The sequence below is a fragment of the Camponotus vicinus genome, unplaced genomic scaffold (assembly GCF_025532165.1).
Source record: "Camponotus vicinus isolate PSW18456_S1 unplaced genomic scaffold, iyCamVici1.0 SCAF_14, whole genome shotgun sequence".
Classification (NCBI taxonomy): Eukaryota; Metazoa; Arthropoda; class Insecta; order Hymenoptera; family Formicidae; genus Camponotus; species Camponotus vicinus.
The window spans coordinates 1,672,819-1,686,788 of NW_028141950.1; the positions used below are offsets into that span (position 1 = coordinate 1,672,819).

The following is a 13,970-nucleotide window of genomic DNA, read 5'->3' on the forward strand; positions in this document are numbered from 1 at the left end:
ATCTGTGCGTATGCCGCGACAGGGGGAAGAGGGGGAGGGAGACGGGGGGGAGAGAGAGAGAGAGATAGAAGCGCACACCGGATCTAAATTCCGTGAATAAATGATATTTCATTAGGGCGGGACGAACGAAACCGGGGCTTTGTTGCGAAAACGTCACTGCTCGCTGGCTGGCTGGCCGGCTGTCCGTCTGTCGGTCACGCAACAGAAAAAAAAGGAAAAAAAAAGAGCGCGTATTTAACACCGAAACCGATTTTCGCGTTCTCCACCCTATTCGAAACGAAAGGCCGGCGACCCACGCACTGGATTAACTTTAAAAAAGTATACAAAACCGCACCGCGCGTAGTTCTTTTTTTTCTTTGATCTTTAGAAGAGAGAGAGAGAGAGAGAGAGAGAGAGAAGTCGCGCGCGACTCCATCCCCTTTAAAAAGAATTTTTATTTCCTCTACACGCGCCTTTTCTCTCTTTCCATCTGTGTCTCTTTTTCTCTTTCCGATTTACATTCACTTTGAAAAAAAGAAAAAATGATTACATATCTCCTCCATATCGGAACAAATGATTTCACCCAATTTCAGAGAGGCAAAGGAGAGGATAATTTAAGCGTGTAAAATCTCACATTGACTGATTCAAATTTTCCAAGATACGCCGATTTCAAAAAGCTCATTTCAAGTTTTTATTTCAAAAATATCTAATATATGTGAGGAATAAAATAAAATATTTATACATTTTTATCTTTTTTCTCTAATGAATTTTTTTACTTATTAATTAATCTTGCTTATTAATTTAATCTACGACGATTCGAGGGATCGGTCCGTTTGTAAGGACAAAAATAATAGATATTAGCCTAGAACAAGGCGTTTATTTCCCGTTCTCTCCTCCTTCCCTCGCTAATCCCGCGGTGGAAAAATTGAAATCTGAAAGCCGCGAAATTACTTCGCGTTACATCGCATTATCCCGCCGGGATACGCGCGAACGAAACGCGGAGTCGTGAATTTCGCGCAACTCAAATTATTCGTCTCGCATCCATACACATTAACGCATATTCCCGTTTAGTCATCTTTACAATTACGTGTGTGTCGTTTGTTACAAAAGTGGCATAAATCGAATCTCAAAATATGACGAATTCAAGGACGACAAAAAAAAGCTACGATTTTACTGTAATATCTAAATATCTAAAACTTTTTATAATAAGATTAATCTAGTCTTGTAAATTTTTATTTTCCAGAAAGAGTAATACACAAAAATTATGTATCACATTTTTAGATTATTAATTATGTTTAAATATTTTTATTTTTTTTTGTTAAAAATATCTATTAATATCTTTAATATTGTTTTCTACATATTTTCCATGTTTCTAGAGCTGTTATTGATAACTAGAGCTGTTTTTCCACTTATAAATAACTATAAAATAAATAATTTAACGTAATGTGAATTTTTATTTTATCATAGATGTGTTTTGAAATATTAATTATTTTTATGTCAGAATTACATGATATTTCGCAATCACACAGAGCCTTTTGCCACAAGAAATAATCTTCTTAAAATATAACATTTTCTTAAAATATAACATTTAGTGTTCTTTCCGACGAGTCTTCGATTGTCGTTCGTGACGTTTTTGTTACTGATTCCGCAGCCACGCGGAACGAAGGGGTTGGCAAGCCGGCCTTTTCCTCCCTCAACTCGGCAAGGGAATATTCAAACGCGACGTCGCTTCGCATCCTCCCCCGTTGAATTCTCCTGTTTATAATTTAGTCCCGTGTCGGTTCGTAGGAAAGGACAGAGAAAAAAAAGAGAAAAAAGAGAAAGAGAGAAAAAGAGAAAGAATTCGCAAAAGTCAATATTTTATTTATAATATATTAATAATATATATATACGTATATTTGATAATTTATTTTTGCAAAATTTGCCATCTCTAATTATCATATTGCTGATTCAATAATACATGCATGCATAACTCAAAACATAATTATTTTAAAAGAATGATTTCGCAAAAAGTAATATCGCGGCTCTTTCGTCGATTCTGGCGCACCGAGATCAACGTTCATGCGATATAATTTTGAAAAATTGACCGACTCACCCTTCGATTTCACGACGATGACGATTAAAAGCTAGTGGCTTGAAGGAAAAAATGCGACGAGATGAATATATCGGGAATAATTTGCCCTCTTTCGGATAGACTTCTCTCCGCGACAACACAATCATCACTCGGGCAACGCGTATACCTGATCGATCATAGGAAAACATAATTTCATTACGCCAGCCGGAATATTATTTCCATTAGAGCGTGCGCGCGCTCCTATTTACACGACCGCGCTCACTCGCTACAGCAACAGCAATAATAATGCCACACTGTGCACATATATACACACACACACACACACACACACACACACACACACACACACATACAGTACCGGACAAAAATATATCACCTTTATGTTTTTTGCGGATAACTTAATTCAAAGTGCATATCTTTTTATCTAGTCAAATATGTTTAATACTAAGTATGTAAGTTAGTGAACAATAAACTTTTCATTCAATAATGAAAACAGCAACTCAGGAAAAATTGATTAAATATATACATTTTGAATTGTTATCCTCAAAAAATATATCACCTTTATGTTTTTTGCGGATAACTTAATTCAAAGTGCATATATTTCTATCTAGTTAAATATGTTTAATACTAAGTATGTAAGTTACTGAACAATAAACTTTTTATTCAATAATGAAAACAGCAACTCAAGAAAAATTGATTAAATATATACATTTTGAATTGTTATCCTCAAAAAATATATCACCTTTATGTTTTTTGCGGATAACTTAATTCAAAGTGCATATATTTCTATCTAGTTAAATATGTTTAATACTAAGTATGTAAGTTACTGAACGATAAACTTTTCATTCAATAATGAAAACAGCAACTCAAGAAAAATTGATTAAATATATACACTTTGAATTAAGTTATCCTCAAAAAACATAAAGATGATATATTTTTGGCCGGTACTGTATATATATGTACTGTATATACGCAAATTCGCGTCATGGATAATCCAAAATTCAAAGGAAAGAGAGGAGAAATTTATTAGAGTAGGCTAGACAATTGCACGTCATGTTTGCACGCGTTGAATTTTTCAATTCTCGGAAAATTATATTGTTGACGGGGAAAATGTGTGTGTGTATGTGTGTATTACGTCACGCGGCACTACTGCAGAAGCAGATCCGAATATGTCGAAATACGCGATAATGAGGACCAAGCGGCGCCGCCAAGTACGAGAGATTTGAAATTTCTATAATTTTGACTTTGTATTTTAATCGGAAATATAAAAGAAAGTTTACACGTTCTCTACTTTTCGAGAATTGCAATCAAGATTAGATTTAAAAAAAAATTCTCACGAGAGTGCAAATTTGAATAAAGTTCCCAGATATATATATATGTATATATATATATATTTTTTCATTTCAAAATTGCATTAAAAACGCTGCAGGTTAATTTTATTACGTACCTTTATCTAGAAACGATGCGGAGTATAAAATACAGAATAAGATTCTCTATCTCTTCTCTCCTAATTCAATATTGTACAAAAAAAAAATTGGAAAATGTCCCTTTGCTTCTACATCACTCAAATGTATCAGAAAAGCGAATCAAGGAGAGGAGGCCATATCAGCGAGAAAAATGTAAATGAATAATTTTTGCAAATCCGATACGCTTTGTTAATCTAAGAATTTTCCTCGCGCGAATATCAATCGTGAAATATCGCAGCCTATTTTCTTGCACGCACGGCCGAGATAATCCGAGAAAAATTTTCGACAGCTCTCTCGCAAAAATTCGCAAAGGCAGAGTCGTCTCGCGAGCGAACGCGACGCGAATTAACGTCCAGCGAGCCACGGCGGTCTCATTAACGGGAAGAGAGAGACAGGAAGAGAAAGAGAGAAAGAGAGAGAATTCCGTGTCTCTCGTCGGCCGAAATAACCGATCGATTTTGCACGTAATGTAACCCTATATATTATCCTGCGACGTTGCACGAGGGTGCCTTGAGATTTTCAATTGAATGCGTCACAGGACGTCCTTCTGGGCTTGGCGCGCTCGGGCTCTCCCCCGACCAGGCCGGAATACTATTGTCGCGGCGCGCGACTCGCGATATTTTCCATAATTATCAATTTTATTTCCGCAATTATATTTCTTCGCGCAACGTCGCGCCCGCGATCGCGGCTACCTTCTCAGAGATAAATTTCTAATTTTCGCGCTGTCGATAGGCCGCCAGGAGGATCGCGATCGCGACATTTGCGGCACGACTTTCGCCGCCGACTCGGACAAACATCGCTGCCGGCGAATGTTTGGTCCACGCTCGGGTCACGTTCTCGCGCGCATCTCGCGCCACGCGAGCGCGAGCGGACGGCCGTGACGTCACTCGCGCGTTCGCCCGACGTCGCGGATATTTGACAGACGCGTCAGCTGTTCGCGGCGACTCGCCTCGCGTCCATCAGCGTCGCTCGCGGTTCGCGCGCCGCGACAATACTTGCGCGGCCGGCGCTACGTATGGTATATTAGGATTAAAGTGGATCTCGCGTTGCGCTCCGTTCCCGGAATAAAGGGAATGCCACGATATTAAAGCCCGCGAGACAGGGAGAGCTACGGCGGTGTCCCGCCGGGTGTCCCGAAATGCCCCGAACGGTCTCCTACCTATCCTTAGGGCGGATGACGCCCTCCGCAAAAATCCCACCCCCCCGCTTAAAAAGGGTTAAAAAAGGCAAAGTTCGAGACGTCGTCTGGACGGTTAACGCGCTTGAGATCGCTCTCGAGAAATATTTCTAAATACTTCAATGTGTCTTTCTTCTAGATGGAAATATCATATCTCTGACGTATCTATCAATTGACATTTCACGGCGTTATTAGTTTCGCTTCACAGATGCGCCGTTTGATAACGAAGACGAAATTATTGAAATATATAAAATTATTTAAATGAAAATGGCGCCGCGATTGAAAATCGATAGCATGTATTATATTTTCGAAAAAAAAATGCGAGCAACTTATACAAATGTATTATTCCTACAAGCGTAGAAATTTATTTTCCTTTCATCGTCTACGTCTATTACAGTACGATTCTCTAAAAGATGGTATACCCGCATAATTCTCGAGAAAAGATAATGAATGTGACGTTGCTTGATTATATAGGGCCTGTACGTCAAAAAGTTAAGCTTCATTCGGGATGTAGTCTAACTCCCAGACGGCCGCGGTAAGCTCCGGGCGAAACAGCAACGGCCATCAGTATATTATAAATACATCGGTACTATGTTATGTTGCACGGGTCATAGGTTACTAATGGGCGAATTAATTAATTATTAATTTATTCCCGCGTATATTAATAGATACTGACGCCGATTACGAGATATATACGTATTTGCATCCGTTGCGATTAAAAATCCGGCGTCGATTCGAATTTTATTATATATCGAATATTTCGAATGAAAAAATACTCGAAAATCAAAAATATATAAATACACCGCCGAGATTGATTTGTATACGAGGAGTTAATTTTACGCGCGATGCGTAAAGTGAATTTTTCCACATTCGTGCGGATACGATTGTCAAAATCGATGCGACGTCTCTTACTTGGACCGCATTTTTTCGGAGCCTCAACTTTGGCAACGCGAAATAAGCATCTCGTAAGCAAATTTTCGAAGCTTATTGGTTTCGCTGATGTAACGTTACGCGAAATTGTAACGTAATTTCGTTAGTATTATGCAGAGCATAATTACGCTAATGTAACGATGTTTCCTCCTAATATAATGTTACAGTGTAATAAAATTCTTAAGAAACTTATACGCACATCGTATTACGCGTAACCGCGTAAGCCGGATGGAGAGAGAACGGGTTCATTCTACCGTAAATAATTACGGTTCTCTCCTCTCTTCTCTCTCTACATGAAATGTTATTATAATATACGAGATGAGAAAAAAGGAACGTGGCAGTGTTGAGTCGGGCGCGATAAATTTGGATAAGATATGATTATAAGCCGTGGCGATGTGTCTACGTCAAAAATACTATTTTTTGAAACAACATATCTCGAATGTGCATTCCTTGAAATTTTTGTCTACGTTTTTGTCGAAATGAATCGAATATTGAAAGATAAATTGAATATTTAAAAAGTTTAGGTCAGAGAATGATAGAGACATGTTTTTTCTTTCAAATAATTTCGAATCCCGAGAACATTTTCATGAATTGTTCACGCATTCAAAAATATAGCAAAAGAATTATTACTTGTTTTAACAAATAATCTATATTGCTAATTGTCATAGAATTCGCATTAATATTCGACCATTATCGAAGAAAGCGATCGATAATGACAGGTTATTTAACGATGATTCGATATCGCGAGATGTAATTTTTAAGGGGGGACTCAATCATTTTTTGAAACGAATATCGAGTTACCGCCATCCCGTTTTCCCAGCGATTGTTAGAATATTTTGTTCACAAACAAAAAGTCGTGCACTCTAGAGGCGAATAAAGAGAGGGAAAGAGAGAGATAGATAGATAGAGAGAGAGAGAGAGAGAGAGAGAGAGAGAGAGAGAGGAGGGCAGAGTACCAGAGTCATTTTGCGATGTACACATACATCAAATCAATAAAGAAATACAAAAATATAGTAACAAATAAAATTTTAAACTATATGGGAGAACACATACTCATATAATTCATAAAGAAATGTCAATCAAAAAAATTTTTCGGGATCGAGAAAACAGGAAAGATGTCATATATACAAAAAATAATATAGAGAAAGATGCAACAAGAATAAACGAGAGAAATTTAAATTATAAGAATCATTTTTTTTCTTTCTCTCTTTGGTATACGTATAATTTAATTATTTTCTTATTATTCTTTATACAACATTATTTTTTTACTAATCAATTTTTCAATTTATATTTTTTGGAACTCACATTATATGTATTCAATGTTTCCTTCGTAAATTTTATAATTTAGATTTTACTTATTCTTATTACATTATTATTATATTATTAATGTTATTAATTATATATTATATATTATTATATTATTATTATATTATTTAATTAATATTATTAATTACATATTATATATTATTATATTATTATTATACTATTTAATTATATATTATTAATATTATTACATCTTGTATTTTTATTTATCCATTTCTCGATCCTGAAAAAAAGCATCGTTCTGTTCCACAATCAGATTTTTCTTTCGCATTACTTATGTATTCTCATATAGATTACATAATTTTGAATTTTATTCATTATTGTTATATTTTTGTATCTCTTCACTCTGATCTCGAGTCTATATTTTTATACATCTTTCGTCTCTATAAAGGAGTCCCTCGCGGCTCTCCCTGACCTGGGTGCGACATTGGTCACAAGTGTCAATTTCGAGACTAAGGCCAGACGTGCATATCGCACGAGCGCGCTATCGCCGCGGAAAGTAATTTTGGCAATACATCTCCGCAAAAGTTTCTCCGGTTTTTGTTGTTCCCTGAAAAATGGCCCCGACTGATAACGCGAATACGGCACGGGGATGAAGATATTATTTCGTTATATTCCACGTCACGCTCCTCCTGGAATTACGCCCGGAGGTTGCACGCCATTTGTCCGTTTCTCTCTCTTTCTCTCTCTCTCTCTCTCTCTTTCTCGTTTCGCATCATTGATACAGGACGAAAATACATCATATTATATATGAGCGAGGTGTTTGAGAGTTCTAGTGCAGTCGAATCGGACGTAAAACATTATGCATAACGTTCTAGTATTGTCGATTGACGCGATTTCTGTGATAAATTTCGAGCCAATTTTTCAGCGGCGATGAAACTTTTATAAATCTTTTGCCGTTTTACGTTTTTTCACAAATTTTTTAAAATTTTAGATATTAATGTGTGTCTAGCTTAGAGTTCTAAGCTAAATTCGCGAATTAAAATTCAACTAAAATTAATCCCAACAATATTTCATTTAAATGCTATTTATTTACATTTTCGAGAAATAATCCGACAAAAAATCGTACAACTTTTAAAATTCCACGATTTATATTATAAGTCAAGTAATTTTTTAATGTAAAATATTAGATAGTGATATAAATAGGATACAGATACTATCGTATTTTTTGTCAAAAAATAATCATCTTTTTCGTTTGACAAAATTTAATAATTATTTTTTATAGTTAAATTTGCTGTTTCTTGATTTCTTGTGTAAAAATTTTAATAATTCTCTTAATTAGATTTAATACATATTATAATTATATTACTTTATATTATTATAATGAAAGAAATTTATTTAAAGAAATTTTATTTGAATTGATTAAAAAATACAAAAATTGCTTTATGGCAGCAAAGTGTACTTTACTATGAAGGATCAACAAAATTTCCAACTGAGGTTTCTTTGCTATTCTTTTAATAATTAAACGTTGGAAACGCTCAATTAAGAAGAAATGGAAGATGAAAAATTTTCATAATATTACTAATTGCATTTTTGCCAAAAATGACAAGAAAAATTAAAATATCTCGAAAACAATGTATTTTTCTTAAAATTTTTAAAGGAAAAAGACGTTTATTTTTTCACAAGAAATCGGTCTGTACTTTATCTATGAGACTTTATTTATGAGATATCCTGTATAACGCTTGAATATTTTATACCGACATGTGGCATTTTTTGAATCTGGAAAACGGAAGCAGAAAAAATCGGCCATGGGAGTTAAAAATGGTGAAAACGCGATAGAGGCTATTTATCGGCAAATGTGTAGTAACGATATTTGATGTCGTCGATAATACGTTGTTACGGGGTTACGAGGTTTACGCCAAAATACGATAACAATAAAATCACCCGCGCGAAGAGGAGAGGGAAAAAGGCGTGGAAAGGAGGGAGGGGAAGGGAATGGGTTACCGTATCGAACTCGATTACATTCTGTAGCTCGGACATTGTGCTACCGCCCAATATAAGCCCGATACAAATAACCCGACATCGTGGTGCGTGTTAATTAATCTTCTTGCAACAAGTAAGAAAAAAAAAATGCAAACAAAATATATGCTTATAATCAAAAACAATGGAAATGAAAGATGATTATTATTTGATATTATTGTCATATAATTTGAAATATTTTGCAGTTTCAATACGTATATTTAAGATTTCTTATTTCAAAATTATTGAAAGGGACAATTCTTAATATATTCAAGAAAAATTGACCGCATTTTATTCCTTCAAAGAAATGTGTGAAACTGCAGAATTATGTACTTTCAAGATAAATTAAATAATTGTATGTATATTGTATGCATATATCCAGTCAGATTGAAATTTATACATAAAATAACATCCGTTATTTATCAACAATTTTCATTTTTTTTTATATTTAGTATATATATTATATATTTATAATTTTTTTAATATTAAATTTTTAATTTTTTCAAAAATTCTCCAAACTTAGAAGTTCTTCCGTTTTCTATTATATATTATATCAAATTTTATTATACTGTTATATTTAATTAGAAAAATTAAATATTTTTATATAAATTTATTATATATGTTCATATTGCACACACTTTATAAGTTAAAAAGTAAAATTTTATCTAAAAATTATAAATATTTTATAGTTATTGCGTTTTGTATCTTTATATATGCAATAAATTTATATTAAAATACTTAATTTTTCTAATTAAATGTAACAGTATAGTAAAATTTGATATAACATATAATAGAAAACGGACTTCAAAGTTTGGAATATTTTTGAAAAAATTAAAAATTTGTTAATACTAGAAAAAAATTATTAAAAAATCATTTTATAACATATATTTATATAATATATAAAATTTATGAAATTATGATAAAAAATACAAATTTAAGATAAGTGAAAAATAACAAAGAAACAAAAAATTAAAAGAATATTGAAATTTTAAAATTTTCATGATGAAAACCAGAATTATATACATACAATACAAGATCCATATACACACACACACACACACACACACACACACATACAACGGATCTACGAGATATATAATTTTTATTTATAATATTCTTATATTAACATGAATATTATAAACTTATTAATAGTTTAAATTATAATATATAAAAATAATACTAATGATAACGAATAGAGAATAATAAGTTTAAACATCATGTAATTTGTAAGAATAAATAATACAGACAAGCTTTGTTACTGTGTGTGTATGTATTTTTTAATTTCCAATCTCTTAATTTTAAAGAGTATAAGCTAAAATACTCTTTATATATTATACAACATAATCATATAAAATATCATAAAAGTAATAAAGAATAGATTAAGCAAATTATAAATTATTTACTCACAGGTGTCGTCCACCGATGCCTCTCCGAGCTTCTATCCTTTTCTCTCCTGTCCTTTATTACTCCTTTAGGTGGCACTCACATGACACTCGCGAAAACTCGGTTAATTACGATTATACTTGCACTAATAAAACACTAGAATACAACGATCGCGCGGTACTTTATACGGCACTTCCGATATTAATCGCACGCAATGCACTTTATTAAATTGAGAGATGAAAGAAAACGCGAAAAAACTTTGCTCGCATAAAGTCATGATTCCCGCGGTAGATCTCAATTAATTATATCTAATAGTCATATCTGTTTTTTGACAAATTAAAAACGATTAAATGTCACTATCGATACTAAATGAATCGTTGGTCAATCAATAATCGAATATTAATTAACCGCACAGTTAATAATTGTTAATTCGATTAATAGTAAAGGAAGATCGCGCTGAACATCTTGTCGCGACCGCGTTCAAACGAATAATATCTTACTGTGTTGCTCAAACCGCGCTACACAAATGACAAGGTCGCGCGGTTGCCATAATGATAACATTATACGTCATAAGCCGTCGAGTGTAACAATAACTAACGATTATATTTAACCGTGTGACCTTGTCATTGTTCGCGTCACACGCAGAATTCGACGGCTTATGACGTATAACACGTCATTGTTTACAGTAACCGCGCGACCTTGTCAGTTGAGTAGATACTCGAAAGCAGGTAACATCGTGAGATATTTTGTATATTTTCATATTATTCGTTTGAACACAGCTTAGCAATTATTAATTAATTATTAATAAAGGATCATTATCGTGGCTTTTTCTAGTACTTAATCACTCGATCCTGCGATTCGTGTATATTATAGTGTGCCTTCAATTAAAAAATGATCGATAAATTATTAAATCCAAATCGATGAAACAGTTCAAAGATTGAAAGGCAGAATATATTTGAGTCATACTTAGAGAAATAATTGTTGGTCATATTGGTCAATTCCTCAGAATAAAACAATAAGTTTTATTATATTATAGTATTATTTCCATTCCGAATATATTTCAACTAGTACTTTAAAATTATAAATATATGTATGTATGTATGTATGTATCGTGAGAAATATATACCTTTCGATAAATAATTATCGTCTCGCTTACAAGTCACTAGAGTTAATTAATCGCGCAGACTGATAATCCTTGATTGCAATATTAACGGGTGATAATTATTTTTTTATACACGAAGGAAAATATTTCGCTTTGACTTTTTCATCGAGTCAAATGTAATTTGTTAATCTCGATTTTGTGCGAATTAAAAGCTCTCGATATGATAAGCGTGCGAATCGTTTTAATCGAGTAATTAAAATATTGAAAAAAGCCATATATTAATTATTTATTAATAATTAATTTAAAACGGGTATTATGTCATTAGATATAATGTGTTGAGATATATCACGCGAATAGTTAGAAAAGCGATATATTTTCGAAATATATGTATATATAGAAGAAAAATGAAATTTATTTTACGAATATTTATCTTCAATTTGAATTCGTATATTTATACGTGCGCACTTATACGTTATAGTACAAAATAATAATCATTGAAACGAAATATACCTTTAATAGTAACAAAAGCAACACTGACGCGCAAATTGTAACTTTGTGCGAACAAAGTTCTCGCATTGTTTTTCCGTCGCAATTTAATAAAGTGCACATCGCGTGCGATTAATATCGGGAGTGTCGTACAAAATATCGCGCGATCGTTGTATTCGAGTGATTAGTGCAAACGTAATTAATCGTGTTTTCGTCATGTGAGTGCCATAAAAGGACAGATGAGCCAAGACAAAAAGGAAATTCGAGGATGCATCGGACGATGGCCAACGTAAAGGGGTAAGTAATTTATAATGATTTATATATTATTTCTTACTTTTATAATATTAATTATTGTTTTATCAATTATGTAATGAGAACTATTTAATATTATTGTTTGATATAAGTATATAAATTATTTGAGACCTTATCTTGACATTTCTTTTAAAAGATTTTAAAAAAATTATAATTATATAGATAATTTTCATATCAAAATTAAGGGATACAAGACATTTTTTTATTTATGTTGTCGGAGGAAATATATAATATTCAATTGAATAAATCTTTCTTTTATTTAATGAATGTAAAATGCAATTTTATAATAAATACTTTTGCACAAAACTTGTAAAGAGAACAGCCACGAAAACTTTTAAATATATATATATATATATATATATATAAACTTGCAAGAGAGAGTGAAATCGATGTAAACGGAACTCTTACGACTAACTTACTTTTTTATCGTAAGACATCATAAGGGATGCAACACAGTAGTTTTTCTTTTTGGCGCATCACATTGATTTTTTTCATAGAAATTTTAGTCTTCGATGTTTTAAATTTTCCTTGTTGTTTGCTGATTGCACGTTTGTTTTCGATCATAATTTTACATATAAATTGTACATGTAATTTACATTTCCCCGCAAGCTTACTTAGTATCTACATATTTTAACTTTTTCTCTCTCAAAAACGCTTTCTCTCTCATTTTCCTTCTCTTACAAAGTTAAGACTGATAATTTTAGACTTACCTTTGCCTCTCAGACACGCGAAAGAATCTCGAAAGAAGCGAATCCTCGCGAATCCGCACGCGGGCGACACGCGCCACGTTTCTCGCGGCGATTTTAATTCCGGCGAATTTCAAAGGTATTTTTACGAAGGACGGGAAGCGTCAGTCAAAGAGTACGCGGATATAGAGAGGGGGGAGGGGGAGGGGGGAAGTTACCGCGAGGGAGAGAGAGAAAGGGAGAGGAGGAAGAGGTGGTGGAGGAGTGGAATCGTCGATTGGCTTACATGCCACCTGTAGCACCGCGGGAATGCGGTCGACTCGCGCTCGTTGTGATATCGCTTAGAGGTCTCGGGAAGGGATTCATCAATAAAGTTTACTATTTTTCCGATATCGTTTTTCCAATTCTATAAATCGTCGTGCGCGCGCCCGCACACAGATCAAACGCCGCTCGTACGTATGCACGTACATACAGCGTACGTCTCCGCTCACTCACTCGCTCACTCGCCCTCCGTCGTACACGCGGCCGCGGCACCGGAGCCCAGTTATGAATGGCCTACGTCGGTTGACGTTAATCTGCCACTTCATCTCTCTCATCCAGCCTCCGCGCGCGCTCTCTGTACCGCGCCAATCTCGCTCCACCGCCCCGCTGCACCCCCGATTCTCCTCCTCCGCCACCCTCACACGCGCCCGCCTCGAGCATCCCGTGCCCGCGCCCCTTCCGCCCGCACCCTCTAACCAATTGTTTCGTCGGGGGAGCGAAAAAAAAAGGAGAGAACGCGAAGCGAGAGGGGAGGTGGACGGGGACGGAATAAAAAAATAAAAGAGAGAGGAAAACTCGGCCTCGACGAAAAAATGCTTCGGCCCGTCCGTCGCGCGATGCATACGCGTGGCCACCAAATTAAATCGCTCGTTGTTTCGGTCGCACATCCATCCGCGTGCGAGAGGAAAAAAAAAGGAGCGGACAGGTGAGAAGGAGGGGATGGCGTTCACATGGTGTATCTTGGAGAGCGGACCGTTTCATAGAAAACGCCACAGGTTTTTCGCGATTTACATCGTCAACAAGTTCCGTGGCCACCGATGGCCCGCATTTC

General features: G+C 34.6%; 1 long non-coding RNA gene across 1 annotated transcript in view; it reads right to left on the reverse strand.

The window, feature by feature from the left end:
- Positions 1–10,783, reverse strand: part of LOC145965852 (uncharacterized) — a 48,176-nt gene extending 37,393 nt beyond the window's left edge. The window contains exon 1 of the long non-coding RNA XR_014436839.1: positions 10,316–10,783. This is a non-coding gene — a long non-coding RNA (uncharacterized LOC145965852). The remainder of the gene's footprint in view (positions 1–10,315) is intronic.
- Positions 10,784–13,970: the final 3,187 nt, after the last annotated feature.